The sequence below is a fragment of the Eucyclogobius newberryi genome, unplaced genomic scaffold (genome assembly GCF_026437365.1).
Source record: "Eucyclogobius newberryi isolate DKJ021-1_F unplaced genomic scaffold, fEucNew1.0.hap1 SCAF_192, whole genome shotgun sequence".
In the NCBI taxonomy this organism is placed as follows: domain Eukaryota; kingdom Metazoa; phylum Chordata; class Actinopteri; order Gobiiformes; family Gobiidae; genus Eucyclogobius; species Eucyclogobius newberryi.
This window is the reverse complement of record NW_027315826.1, coordinates 92998-108637: the sequence shown is the minus strand read 5'-3', so window position 1 is coordinate 108637 and position 15640 is coordinate 92998. Positions and strand designations below refer to the sequence as shown.

The window sequence follows — 15640 nt, the reverse complement described above, 5'->3', positions numbered from 1 at the left end:
TGTAGCGCCCTCCAGTGGTTGCATGTAATAAACACACTGTCCATGATCATAAACACCACAATGTTTTAATGATTAGAGTTTGAATAAAAAGTGAAGTTTCATCTGTGGAGCAGGTCCCAGAGGCAGCAGCAGCACAGAGCGGCAGAACAGGCCCCCAACAAGGACTTCAGACCCCCGTGACCCCCGTGACCCCCGTGACCCCCGTGACCCCCGTGACCCCCGAGACCCCCGAGACCCCCGAGACCCCCGAGACCAGAGCCCAGACCAGGACTAAAGCCAGAGCCGAACCCAGGGCCAGAAGAACGCTGCTGCTCCTTCATCAGATAAACTGAGGAGACAAGACAGAAAGAACATGAGAAAACCAGGTCTAAACCAGGACTAAATCAGGACTAAACCAGGACTAAACCAGGTCTAAACCAGGACTAAATCAGGACTAAACCAGGTCTAAACCAGGACTAAACCAGGACTAAATCAGGACTTAACCAGGTCTAAACCAGGACTAAACCAGGACTAAACCAGGACTAAATCAGGACTTAACCAGGTCTAAACCAGGTCTAAACCAGGACTAAACCAGGACTAAATCAGGACTTAACCAGGTCTAAACCAGGACTAAACCAGGACTAAACCAGGACTAAATCAGGACTAAACCAGGACTAAACCAGGTCTAAACCAGGACTAAACCAGGACTAAATCAGGACTTAACCAGGTCTAAACCAGGACTAAATCAGGACTAAACCAGGACTAAACCAGGTCTAAACCAGGACTAAACCAGGACTAAATCAGGACTTAACCAGGTCTAAACCAGGTCTAAACCAGGACTAAACCAGGACTAAACCAGGACTAAACCAGGACTAAACCAGGACTAAACCAGGACTAAACCAGGTCTAAACCAGGACTAAACCAGGTCTAAACCAGGACTAAAGCAGGACTAAACCAGGACTAAAGCAGGACTAAAGCAGGTCTAAAGCAGGTCTAAACCAGGTCTAAACCAGGACTAAAGCAGGACTAAACCAGGACTAAACCAGGTCCAAACCAGGACTAAATCAGGACTAAACCAGGACTAAACCAGGACTAAACCAAGACTAAACCAGGTCTAAACCAGGACTAAACCAGGTCTAAACCAGGACTAAACCAGGTCTAAACCAGGACTAAACCAGGACTAAATCAGGACTTAACCAGGTCTAAACCAGGTCTAAACCAGGACTAAACCAGGACTAAACCAGGACTAAACCAGGACTAAACCAGGACTAAATTAGGACTAAACCAGGTCTAAACCAGGACTAAACCAGGTCTAAACCAGGACTAAAGCAGGACTAAACCAGGACTAAAGCAGGACTAAAGCAGGTCTAAAGCAGGTCTAAACCAGGTCTAAACCAGGACTAAACCAGGACTAAACCAGGACTAAAGCAGGACTAAACCAGGACTAAACCAGGTCTAAACCAGGACTAAACCAGGACTAAACCAGGTCTAAACCAGGTCTAAACCAGGACTAAACCAGGACTAAACCAGGACTAAACCAGGACTAAACCAGGTCAAAACCAGGTCTAAACCAGGACTAAACCAGGACTAAACCAGGACTAAACCAGGACTAAACCAGGTCTAAACCAGGTCAAAACCAGGACTAAACCAGGACTAAACCAGGTCTAAACCAGGACTAAACCAGGACTAAACCAGGACTAAACCAGGTCTAAACCAGGACTAAACCAGGACTAAACCAGGTCTAAACCAGGACTAAACCAGGTCTAAACCAGGACTAAACCAGGTCTAAACCAGGACTAAACCAGGACTAAACCAGGTCTAAACCAGGACTAAACCAGGACTAAACCAGGTCTAAACCAGGACTAAACCAGGACTAAACCAGGACTAAACCAGGTCTAAACCAGGACTAAACCAGGACTAAACCAGGTCTAAACCAGGACTAAACCAGGTCTAAACCAGGACTAAACCAGGACTAAACCAGGTCTAAACCAGGACTAAACCAGGACTAAACCAGGACTAAACCAAGACTAAACCAGGACTAAACCAGGACTAAACCAGGATTAAACCAGGTCTAAACCAGGACTAAACCAAGACTAAACCAGGACTAAACCAAGACTAAACCAGGACTAAACCAGGGTTAAACCAGGACTAAACCAGGACTAAACCAGGACTAAACCAGGTCTAAACCAGGACTAAACCAGGACTAAACCAGGACTAAAGCAGGTCTAAAGCAGGTCTAAACCAGGTCTAAACCAGGACTAAAGCAGGACTAAACCAGGACTAAACCAAGACTAAACCAGGACTAAACCAGGACTAAACCAGGATTAAACCAGGTCTAAACCAGGACTAAACCAAGACTAAACCAGGACTAAACCAAGACTAAACCAGGACTAAACCAGGGTTAAACCAGGACTAAACCAGGACTAAACCAGGACTAAACCAGGTCTAAACCAGGACTAAACCAGGTCTAAACCAAGACTAAACCAGGACTAAAGCAGGACTAAACCAGGACTAAACCAGGACTAAACCAGGACTAAACCAGGACTAAACCAGGTCTAAACCAGGACTAAACCAGGACTAAACCAGGACTAAAGCAGGTCTAAAGCAGGTCTAAACCAGGTCTAAACCAGGACTAAAGCAGGACTAAACCAGGACTAAACCAGGTCTAAACCAGGACTAAACCAGGACTAAACCAGGTCTAAACCAGGTCTAAACCAGGACTAAACCAGGATTAAACCAGGTCTAAACCAGGACTAAACCAGGACTAAACCAGGTCAAAACCAGGTCTAAACCAGGACTAAACCAGGACTAAACCAGGACTAAACCAGGACTAAACCAGGTCTAAACCAGGACTAAACCAGGATTTAACCAGGTCTAAACCAGGACTAAACCAGGACTAAACCAGGACTAAAGCAGGACTAAAGCAGGTCTAAAGCAGGTCTAAACCAGGTCTAAACCAGGACTAAACCAGGTCCAAACCAGGTGAGTGTTACTTGTGTTTGCGGGCGTGTCCCAGGCGAGTGTTACCTGTGTTTGCGGGCGTGTCCCAGGTGAGTGTTAACTGTGTTAGTGGGCGTGTCCCAGGTGAGTGTTACCTGTGTTAGTGGGCGTGTCCCAGGTGAGTGTTACCTGTGTTTGCGGGCGTGTCCCAGGCGAGTGTTACTTGTGTTTGCGGGCGTGTCCCAGGCGAGTGTTACCTGTGTTTGCGGGCGTGTCCCAGGTGAGTGTTAACTGTGTTAGTGGGCGTGTCCCAGGTGAGTGTTACCTGTGTTAGTGGGCGTGTCCCAGGTGAGTGTTACCTGTGTTTGCGGGCGTGTCCCAGGTGAGTGTTACCTGTGTTTGCGGGCGTTTCCCAGGTGAGTGTTACCTGTGTTTGCGGGCGTGTCCCAGGTGAGTGTTACCTGTGTTTGCGGACGTGTCCCAGGTGAGTGTTACCTGTGTTAGTGGGCGTGTCCCAGGTGAGTGTTACCTGTGTTTGTGGGCGTGTCCCAGCTGAGTGTTACCTGTGTTTGCGGGCGTGTCCCAGGTGAGTGTTACCTGTGTTAGTGGGCGTGTCCCAGGTGAGTGTTACCTGTGTTTGCGGGCGTGTCCCAGGTGAGTGTTACCTGTGTTAGTGGGCGTGTCCCAGGTGAGTGTTACCTGTGTTTGCGGGCGTGTCCCAGGTGAGTGTTACCTGTGTTTGCGGGCGTGTCCCAGGTGAGTATTACCTGTGTTAGTGGGCGTGTCCCAGGTGAGTGTTACCTGTTTTTGCGGGCGTGTCCCAGGTGAGTGTTACCTGTGTTTGCGGGCGTGTCCCAGGTGAGTGTTACCTGTGTTAGTGGGAGTGTCCCAGGAGCCTGCAGCAGCAGCAGGAGGAGGAGGGGCCTGGTAATAAAAGGGCTGAGGAGGGTAAGGCTGAGAGAGACGGAGAGAGAGAGAGAGAGAGGTAAGAGGGAGAGAACAGGGTTAATATGTGGGGGGGTGTCTTATCCGTGAGTATGTCAATGCAGCTAACAGGGAGCTAACAGGGAGCTAACACTGAGCTAACACGGACCTAACACGGAGCTAACAGGGAGCTAACACTGAGCTAACAGGGAGCTAACACTGAGCTAACACTGAGCTAACAGGGAGCTAACAGGAAGCTAACGGGGTGCTAACAGGGAGCTAACACGGAGATATCAGGGAGCTAACAGGGAGCTAACACTGAGCTAACAGGGAGCTAACACTGAGCTAACATTGAGCTAACAGGGAGCTAACAGGGTGCTAACAAGGAGCTAACACTGAGCTAACACTGAGCTAACACTGAGCTAACAGGGAGCTAAAATTGAGCTAACAGGGAGCTAACAGGGAGCTAACACTGAGCTAACAGGGAGCCAACAGGGAGCTAACACTGAGCTAACAGGGAGATAACAGGGAGCTAACAAGAATCTAACGGGGTGCTAACAGGGAGCTAACACGGACCTAACACGGAACTAACAGGGAGCAAACACTGAGCTAACAGGGAGCTAACACTGAGCTAACACTGAGCTAACAGGGAGCTAACAGGAAGCTAACGGGGCGCTAACAGGGAGCTAACACGGAGCTATCAGGGAGCTAACAGGGAGCTTACACTGAGCTAACAGGGAGCTAACACTGAGCTAACACTGAGCTAACAGGGAGCTAACAGGGTGCTAACAAGGAGCTAACACTGAGCTAACACTGAGCTAACACTGAGCTAACAGGGAGCTAACATTGAGCTAACAGGGAGCTAACAGGGAGCTAACACTGAGCTAACAGGGAGCCAACAGGTAGCTAACACTGAGCTAACAGGGAGATAACAGGGAGCTAACACTGAGCTAACACTGAGCTAACAGGGAGCTAACACTGAGCTAAAAGGGAGCTAACAGGGAGCTAAAAAGGGAGCTAACAGGGAGCTAACGGGGTGCTAACAGGGAGCTAACACGGAGCTATCATGGAGCTAACAGGGAGCTAACACTGAGCTAACACTGAGCTAACAGGGAGCTAACAGGGAGCTAACAGGAAGCTAACAAGGAGCTAACAGGGAGCTAACAGGGAGCTAACAAGGAGCTAACAGGGAGCTAACACTGAGCTAACAGGGAGCTAACACTGAGCTAACAGGGAGATAACACTGAGCTAACACTGAGATAACAGGGAGCTAACAGGGAGCTAACAGGGAGCTAACACTGAGCTAACAGGGAGATAACAGGGAGCTAACACTAAGCTAACACTGAGCTAACAGGGAACTAACACTGAGCTAACAGGGAGCTAACAGGGAGCTAACAGGGAGCTAACAGGGAGCTAACAGGAAGCTAATAAGGAGCTAACAGGGAGCTAACAGGGAGCTAACAAGGAGCTAACAGGGAGCTAACACTGAGCTAACAGGGAGCTAACACTGAGCTAACAGGGAGATAACACTGAGCTAACACTGAGATAACACTGAGCTAACAGGGAGATAACAGGGAGCTAACACTGAGCTAACACTGAGCTAACAGGGAGCTAACACTGAGCTAACAGGGAGCTAAAAAGGAGCTAAAAAGGGAGCTAACAGGGAGCTAACGGGGTGCTAACAGGGAGCTAACACGGAGCTAACACGGAGCTAACAGGGAGCTAACACTGAGCTAACAGGGAGCTAACACTGAGCTTACACTGAGCTAACAGGGAGCAAACAGGAAGCTAACAGGGTGTTAACAGGGAGCTAACACGGAGCTATCAGGGAGCTAACAGGGAGCTAACACTGAGCTAACAGGGAGCTAACACTGAGCTAACACTGAGCAAACAGGAAGCTAACGGGGTGCTAACAGGGAGCTAACACGGAGCTATCATGGAGCTAACAGGGAGCTAACACTGAGCTAACTTTGAGCAAACAGGAAGCTAACGGGGTGCTAACAGGGAGCTAACACGGAGCTATCATGGAGCTAACAGGGAGCTAACACTGAGCTAACACTGAGCTAACACTGAGCTAACAGGGAGCTAACAGGGAGCTAACAGGAAGCTAACAAGGAGCTAACAGGGAGCTAACAGGGAGCTAACATTGAGCTAACAGGGAGCTAACAGGGAGCTAACACTGAGCTAACAGGGAGCCAACAGGTAGCTAACACTGAGCTAACAGGGAGATAACAGGGAGCTAACACTGAGCTAACACTGAGCAAACAGGAAGCTAACGGGGTGCTAACAGGGAGATAACACGGAGCTATCATGGAGCTAACAGGGAGCTAACACTGAGCTAACACTGAGCTAACACTGAGCTAACAGGGAGCTAACAGGGAGCTAACAGGAAGCTAACACTGAGCTAACACTGAGCTATCAGGGAGCTAACATTGAGCTAACAGGGAGCTAACAGGGAGCTAACACTGAGCTAACAGGGAGCCAACAGGTAGCTAACACTGAGCTAACAGGGAGATAACAGGGAGCTAACACTGAGCTAACACTGAGCTAACAGGGAGCTAACACTGAGCTAACAGGGAGCTAACAGGGAGCTAAAAAGGGAGCTAACAGGGAGCTAACGGGGTGCTAACAGGGAGCTAACACGGAGCTAACACGGAGCTAACAGGGAGCTAACACTGAGCTAACAGGGAGCTAACACTGAGCTTACACTGAGCTAACAGGGAGCAAACAGGAAGCTAACAGGGTGCTAACAGGGAGCTAACACGGAGCTATCAGGGAGCTAACAGGGAGCTAACACTGAGCTAACAGGGAGCTAACACTGAGCTAACACTGAGCAAACAGGAAGCTAACGGGGTGCTAACAGGGAGCTAACACGGAGCTATCATGGAGCTAACAGGGAGCTAACACTGAGCTAACACTGAGCTAACACTGAGCTAACAGGGAGCTAACAGGGAGCTAACAGGAAGCTTACAAGGAGCTAACAGGGAGCTAACAGGGAGCTTACAAGGAGCTAACAGGGAGCTAACACTGAGCTAACAGGGAGCTAACACTGAGCTAACAGGGAGATAACACTGAGCTAACACTGAGATAACAGGGAGCTAACAGGGAGCTAACAGGGAGCTAACAGGGATCTAACAGGGATCTAACAGGGAGCTAAAAGGGAGCCAACACTGAGCTAACAGGGAGCTAACACTGAGCTAACAGGGAGCTAACAGGGAGCTAACATTGAGCTAACAGGGAGCTAACAGGAAGCTAACATTGAGCTAACAGGGAGCTAACAGGGAGCTAACACTGAGCTAACATTGAGCTAACAGGGAGCTAACAGGGTGCTAACAGGGAGCTAACACTGAGCTAACACTGAGCTAACAGGGAACTAACAGGGAGCTAACAGGGAGCTAACATTGAGCTAACAGGGAGCTAACAGGGTGCTAAAAGGGAGCTAATACTGTACTAACACTGAGCTAACAGGGAGCTAACAGGGAGCTAACATTGAGCTAACAGGGAGCTAACAGGGAGCTAACAGTGAGCTAACATTGAGCTAACAGGGAGCTAACAGGGAGCTAACAGGGAGCTAACATTGAGCTAACAGGGAGCTAACAGGGAGCTAACAGGGAGCTAACAGGGAGCTAAAAGGGAGCTAACATTGAGCTAACAGGGAGCTAACAGGGAGCTAACAGGGAGCTAACAGGGAGCTAACATTGAGCTAACAGGGAGCTAACATTGAGCTAACAGGGTGCTAACATTGAGCTAACAGGGAGCTAACAGGGAGCTAACAGGGAGCTAACAGGGAGCTAACAGGGAGCTAACAGGGAGCTAACAGCACACACGTGACACAAACTGGTCCATGTACCTGAACATTCTGATTTAGCTCATATTTTAGCTCTGAGACTTTCCTCCTGTTTCAGATTGAAATGATTAAAACCACAAGAGAAGGTCAGGTAAGTCAAAGTGGGCGTGTCAGTAACAGTCGGGTCAAAGTGGGCGTGTCAGTAACAGTCGGGTCAAAGTGGGCGTGTCAGTAACAGTCGGGTCAAAGTGGGCGGGGCCTCCTGTACCTGGAATCCTGGGAAACTCGGAGCAGATCCAAATCCAGGAGCCGGAGCGTATGGAGGCGGATCCATCTGAGAGAGAAGAGGCGGGGCTCAAACAAGGATGAACTCTGACTAATCCCCTCGTCTAAAGGGACCACCCACAACAGAGCCCCAGGACCACCCACAAGAGAGCCCCAGGACCACCCACAAGAGAGCCCCGGGACCACCCACAACAGAGCCCCGGGACCACCCACAACAGAGCCCCGGGACCACCCACAACAGAGCCCCGGGACCACCCACAACAGAGCCCCAGGACCACCCACAAGAGAGCCCCGGGACCACCCACAACAGAGCCCCAGGACCACCCACAAGAGAGCCCCGGGACCACCCACAACAGAGCCCCGGGACCACCCACAAGAGAGCCCCGGGACCACCCACAACAGAGCCCCGGGACCACCCACAAGAGAGCCCCGGGACCACCCACAACAGAGCCCCAGGACCACCCACAAGAGAGCCCCGGGACCACCCACAAGAGAGCCCCGGGACCACCCACAACAGAGCCCCAGGACCACCCACAAGAGAGCCCCGGGACCACCCACAAGAGAGCCCCGGGACCACCCACAAGAGAGCCCCGGGACCACCCACAACAGAGCCCCGGGACCACCCACAAGAGAGCCCCGGGACCACCCACAACAGAGCCCCGGGACCACCCACAAGAGAGCCCCGGGACCACCCACAACAGAGCCCCAGGACCACCCACAAGAGAGCCCCGGGACCACCCACAAGAGAGCCCCGGGACCACCCACAACAGAGCCCCAGGACCACCCACAAGAGAGCCCCGGGACCACCCACAAGAGAGCCCCGGGACCACCCACAAGAGAGCCCCGGGACCACCCACAACAGAGCCCCGGGACCACCCACAACAGAGCCCCGGGACCACCCACAAGAGAGCCCCGGGACCACCCACAAGAGAGCCCCGGGACCACCCACAACAGAGCCCCGGGACCACCCACAACAGAGCCCCGGGACCACCCACAAGAGAGCCCCGGGACCACCCACAACAGAGCCCCAGGACCACCCACAAGAGAGCCCCGGGACCACCCACAACAGAGCCCCGGGACCACCCACAAGAGAGCCCCGGGACCACCCACAACAAAGCCCCGGGACCACCCACAAGAGAGCCCCGGGACCACCCACAACAGAGCCCCGGGACCACCCACAAGAGAGCCCCGGGACCACCCACAACAGAGCCCCGGGACCACCCACAACAGAGCCCCGGGACCACCCACAACAGAGCCCCGGGACCACCCACAACAGAGCCCCGGGACCACCCACAACAGATAGAGACTGTGTCCCTCGTGCAAATAAAGCCAAAAAGTTACAAAAACTAAAACAAATAGGTGTTTAAATATATTAAATGTATTAAATGTATTAAATATATTAAATGTATTAAATGTATTAAATGTATTAAATATATTAAATGTATTAAATGTATTAAATGTATTAAAATGTATTAAATATATTAAATGTATTGAATGTATTAAATGTATTAAATGTATTAAAATGTATTAAATGTATTAAAATGTATTAAATATATTAAAATGTATTAAATGTATTAAATATATTAAATGTATTAAATGTATTAAAATGTATTAAATGTATTTAAATATATTTGAATATATTAAATGAATTAAATATATTAAATGAATTAAATGTATTAAATATATTAAATGTATTAAATGTATTAAATGTATTAAATCTATTAAATGAATTAAATGTATTAAAATGTATTAAATGTATTAAAATGTATTAAATGTATTAAATGTATTAAATGTATTTAAATATATTTGAATATATTAAATGTATTAAATATATTAAATTAATTAAATGTATTAAATGTATTAAATGTATTAAATATATTAAATGTATTAAATGTATTAAAATGTATTGAATGTATTAAATGTATTAAAATGTATTAAATGTATTAAATGTATTTAAATATATTTGAATATATTAAATGTATTAAATATATTAAATGAATTAAATGTATTAAATGTATTTAAATATATTTGAATTAAATGTATTAAATATATTAAATGTATTAAATGTATTAAATATATTAAATGTATTAAATGTATTAAATGTATTAAAATGTATTAAATATATTAAAATGTATTAAATGTATTAAATATATTAAATGTATTAAATGTATTTAAATATATTTGAATTAAATGTATTAAATATATTAAATGTAATAAATGTATTAAAATGTATTCAATGTATTAAATGTATTAAATGTATTAAAATATATTAAATGTATTAAATCTATTAAATGAATTAAATGTATTAAATATATTAAATGTATTAAATGTATTAAAATGTATTAAATATATTAAATGTATTGAATGTATTAAATATATTAAATGTATTAAATGTATTAAAATGTATTAAATGTATTAAATGTATTAAAATGTATTAAATGTATTTAAATATATTTGAATATATTAAATGAATTAAATGTATTAAATATATTAAATGAATTAAATGTATTAAATGTATTAAATGTATTAAATATATTAAATGTATTAAATGTATTAAAATGTATTAAATGTATTAAAATATATTAAATATATTAAAATGTATTAAATGTATTAAATATATTAAATGTATTAAATGTATTAAATCTATTAAATGAATTAAATGTATTAAATGTATTAAAGGTATTAAATGTATTTAAATATATTTGAATATATTAAATGTATTAAATGTATTAAAATGTATTAAATGTATTAAAATGTATTAAATATATTAAAATGTATTAAATGTATTAAATATATTAAATGTATTAAATGTATTAAATGTATTTAAATATATTAAATTAATTAAATGTATTAAATATATTAAATGTATTAAATATATTGAATGTATTAAATGTATTAAATATATTAAATGTATTAAATGTATTAAAATGTATTAAATGTATTAAATGTATTAAATATATTAAATGTATTAAATATATTAAATGTATTGAATGTATTAAATATATTAAATGTATTAAATGTATTAAAATGTATTAAATGTATTAAAATGTATTAAATATATTAAAATGTATTAAATGTATTAAATATATTAAATGTATTAAATGTATTAAATGTATTAAATGTATTTAAATATATTTGAATATATTAAATGTATTAAATATATTAAATGTATTAAATATATTAAAATGTATTAAATGTATTAAATATATTAAATGTATTAAATGTCACTTTTAGTTAATATATTAATTAGTGAAAATAACATAGATCTTCAGCTCCAACTGAAACTTGGCTTTAACAAGAGTTTAGAGTTAAAGTAGTTACTGCTGGAGACTTTAGTATCCACATGTCTAAACCAGGTCTAAACCAGGTCTAAACCAGGTCTAAACCAGGTCTAAACCAGGTCTAAACCAGGTCTAAACCAGGTCTAAACCAGGACTAAACCAGGTCTAAACCAGGACTAAACCAGGACTAAACCAGGACTAAACCAGGACTAAACCAGGACTAAACCAGGTCTAAACCAGGTCTAAACCAGGTCTAAACCAGGTCTAAACCAGGTCTAAACCAGGACTAAACCAGGACTAAACCAGGACTAAACCAGGTCTAAACCAGGACAAAAACCAGGACTAAACCAGGTCTAAACCAGGACTAAACCAGGTCTAAACCAGGTCTAAACCAGGACTAAACCAGGACTAAACCAGGTCTAAACCAGGTCTAAACCAGGTCTAAACCAGGACTAAACCAGGACTAAACCAGGACTAAACCAGGTCTAAACCAGGACTAAACCAGGACTAAACCAGGTCTAAACCAGGACTAAACCAGGACTAAACCAGGTCTAAACCAGGTCTAAACCAGGTCTAAACCAGGTCTAAACCAGGACTAAACCAGGTCTAAACCAGGTCTAAACCAGGACTAAACCAGGTCTAAACCAGGAATAAACCAGGAATAAACCAGGTCTAAACCAGGTCTAAACCAGGACTAAACCAGGACTAAACCAGGACTAAACCAGGTCTAAACCAGGTCTAAACCAGGTCTAAACCAGGACTAAACCAGGACTAAACCAGGACTAAACCAGGACTAAACCAGGGCTAAACCAGGTCTAAACCAGGACTAAACCAGGACTAAACCAGGTCTAAACCAGGTCTAAACCAGGTCTAAACCAGGACTAAACCAGGACTAAACCAGGACTAAACCAGGACTAAACCAGGTCTAAACCAGGTCTAAACCAGGTCTAAACCAGGACTAAACCAGGACTAAACCAGGACTAAACCAGGACTAAACCAGGACTAAACCAGGACTAAACCAGGTCCAAACCAGGTCTAAACCAGGTCTAAACCAGGACTAAACCAGGACTAAACCAGGACTAAACCAGGACTAAACCAGGACTAAACCAGGTCTAAACCAGGACTAAACCAGGACTAAACCAGGTCTAAACCAGGTCTAAACCAGGTCTAAACCAGGACTAAACCAGGACTAAACCAGGACTAAACCAGGACTAAACCAGGTCTAAACCAGGTCTAAACCAGGACTAAACCAGGACTAAACCAGGACTAAACCAGGACTAAACCAGGACTAAACCAGGACTAAACCAGGACTAAACCAGGTCTAAACCAGGACTAAACCAGGTCTAAACCAGGTCTAAACCAGGACTAAACCAGGACTAAACCAGGTCTAAACCAGGTCTAAACCAGGTCTAAACCAGGACTAAACCAGGACTAAACCAGGACTAAACCAGGTCTAAACCAGGACTAAACCAGGACTAAACCAGGTCTAAACCAGGACTAAACCAGGACTAAACCAGGACTAAACCAGGTCTAAACCAGGTCTAAACCAGGACTAAACCAGGTCTAAACCAGGTCTAAACCAGGACTAAACCAGGTCTAAACCAGGAATAAACCAGGAATAAACCAGGTCTAAACCAGGTCTAAACCAGGACTAAACCAGGTCTAAACCAGGAATAAACCAGGAATAAACCAGGTCTAAACCAGGTCTAAACCAGGACTAAACCAGGTCCAAACCAGGACTAAACCAGGTCTAAACCAGGACTAAACCAGGTCTAAACCAGGTCTAAACCAGGACTAAACCAGGACTAAACCAGGACTAAACCAGGTCTAAACCAGGACTAAACCAGGACTAAACCAGGTCTAAACCAGGTCTAAACCAGGTCTAAACCAGGTCTAAACCAGGTCTAAACCAGGACTAAACCAGGACTAAACCAGGTCTAAACCAGGTCTAAACCAGGACTAAACCAGGTCTAAACCAGGACTAAACCAGGACTAAACCAGGACTAAACCAGGTCTAAACCAGGACTAAACCAGGACTAAACCAGGACTAAACCAGGTCTAAACCAGGACTAAACCAGGACTAAACCAGGTCTAAACCAGGACTAAACCAGGACTAAACCAGGTCTAAACCAGGTCTAAACCAGGACTAAACCAGGACTAAACCAGGACTAAACCAGGACTAAACCAGGACTAAAGTAAGTCTAACAAAGGTTCGTTCAGTTCTGCAGTCACACTTTAATTATCCAATCAAAGAGGAATGTGGTGACATCATCAGATGTTGGGTCAGATGCCCTCCCATTCTGCCTACGACGCTTTTTATTCAAATTAACCGTTTCCATGGTAACGTCACAGAAAAACCTTTTGACGACTGGAACAGAGAAACTTTTAAATGAAATTAAAACGTGAAACATGTGACAATGAAACGCCAAAGATGAACGGACCGTGTCCCCTGGAGGACAGTGTCCCCTGGAGGACAGCGTCCCCTGGAGGACAGCGTCCCCTGGAGGACGCTCTCATGTGTCTGAGGACAGCGTCCCCTGGAGGATGCTCACGTGTGTCTGAGGACAGCGTCCCCTGGAGGACAGTGTCCCCAGGAGGACAGTGTCCCCTGGAGGACAGCGTCCCCTGGAGGACGCTCTCATGTGTCTGAGGACAGCGTCCCCTGGAGGACAGCGTCCCCTGGAGGACGCTCTCATGTGTCTGAGGACAGCGTCCCCTGGAGGACAGCGTCCCCTGGAGGACAGCGTCCCCTGGAGGACGCTCACGTGTGTCTGAGGACAGCGCCCCCTGGAGGACGCTCACGTGTGTCTGAGGACAGCGCCCCCTGGAGGACGCTCACGTGTGTCTGAGGACAGTGTCCCCTGGAGGACGCTCACGTGTGTCTGAGGACAGTGTCCCCTGGAGGACGCTCACGTGTGTCTGAGGACAGCGCCCCCTGGAGGATGCTCACGTGTGTCTGAGGACAGCGTCCCCTGGAGGACAGCGTCCCCTGGAGGACAGCGTCCCCTGGAGGACGCTCTCATGTGTCTGAGGACAGCGTCCCCTGGAGGACAGCGCCCCCTGGAGGGCGCTCTCATGTGTCTGAGGACAGCTTCCCCCGGAGGACAGCGCCCCCTGGAGGACAGCGTCCCCTGGAGGACGCTCACGTGTGTCTGAGGACAGCGTCCCCTGGAGGACAGCGTCCCCTGGAGGACAGTGTCCCCTGGAGGACAGCGTCCCCTGGAGGACGCTCACGTGTGTCTGAGGTCAGCGTCCCCTGGAGGACAGCGTCCCCTGGAGGACAGCGCCCCCTGGAGGGCGCTCTCATGTGTCTGAGGACAGCGTCCCCTGGAGGACAGCGTCCCCTGGAGGACAGCGTCCCCTGGAGGACGCTCACGTGTGTCTGAGGACAGCGTCCCCTGGAGGACAGCGTCCCCTGGAAGACAGCGTCCCCTGGAGGACGCTCACGTGTGTCTGAGGACAGCGTCCCCTGGAGGACAGCGTCCCCTGGAGGACAGTGTCCCCTGGAGGACAGCGTCCCCTGGAGGACGCTCACGTGTGTCTGAGGACAGCGTCCCCTGGAGGACAGCGTCCCCTGGAGGACGCTCACGTGTGTCTGAGGACAGCGTCCCCTGGAGGACAGCGTCCCCTGGAGGACAGTGTCCCCTGGAGGACAGCGTCCCCTGGAGGACGCTCACGTGTGTCTGAGGACAGCGTCCCCTGGAGGACAGCGTCCCCTGGAGGACGCTCACGTGTGTCTGAGGACAGCGTCCTCTGGAGGACAGCGTCCCCTGGAGGACGCTCACATGTGTCTGAGGTTCTCACAGTTTCTACATCACATTATGAGACTTTAGAAACACGGAGGAGCCCGACATGTTTCTTTGAGAAACACTTTTCAAACGTGTCAAATAAAAATAAACAACATGTTTATATTGAACATAAAGAGAGAAACTCAAAGTGAACTCACCTCTGTGTCTGAGGAAGAAGAGGATCAGGAGAGAGTGACGAGGAGGACGAGGAGGACGAGGAGGACGAGGAGGACGAGGAGGACGAGGAGGACGAGAGGAGAGAGAGACACAGTCACAGTGTGAGTCACGAGTCTCTGAGCTCAGGCCATTGTCTCCTCTCGTTCCTCGACAGAGTGTCCTGCAGGAGACAGAGTGTCCTGCAGGAGACAGAGTGTCCTGCAGGAGACAGAGTGTCCTGCAGGGGACAGAGTGTCCTGCAGGGGGCGACACTCATGGTCCAGCATAGATGTGAGTTTAGCCAGGACCCTTCTGTCCCCCACCTCCTGCACCGAGTCCAGAGGACAGCCCAGGACGGAGCTTTGTCCAGCTTCTTTCTCTCTGTGATGACCACACCTACAGGAGCTGATGCACCACAGAGGAGGAGAAGGTCTTCAGGAGTGGCCCTGTCAGGAGTGGCCCTGTCAGGAGCGACCCTGTCAGGAGCGACCCTGTCAGGA

At 46.6% G+C, this 15640-nt stretch overlaps 1 long non-coding RNA gene across 1 annotated transcript; it reads right to left on the bottom strand.

Moving 5' to 3' along the window:
- Nucleotides 1-246: 246 nt before the first annotated feature.
- Nucleotides 247-15202, bottom strand: LOC140366852 (uncharacterized). Its single transcript, XR_011928086.1, has 4 exons — nucleotides 15143-15202; nucleotides 7899-7964; nucleotides 3789-3873; nucleotides 247-328 (listed from the first exon to the last, which is right to left on the bottom strand). It is a non-coding gene; the product is annotated as an uncharacterized lncRNA (long non-coding RNA).
- Nucleotides 15203-15640: the final 438 nt, after the last annotated feature.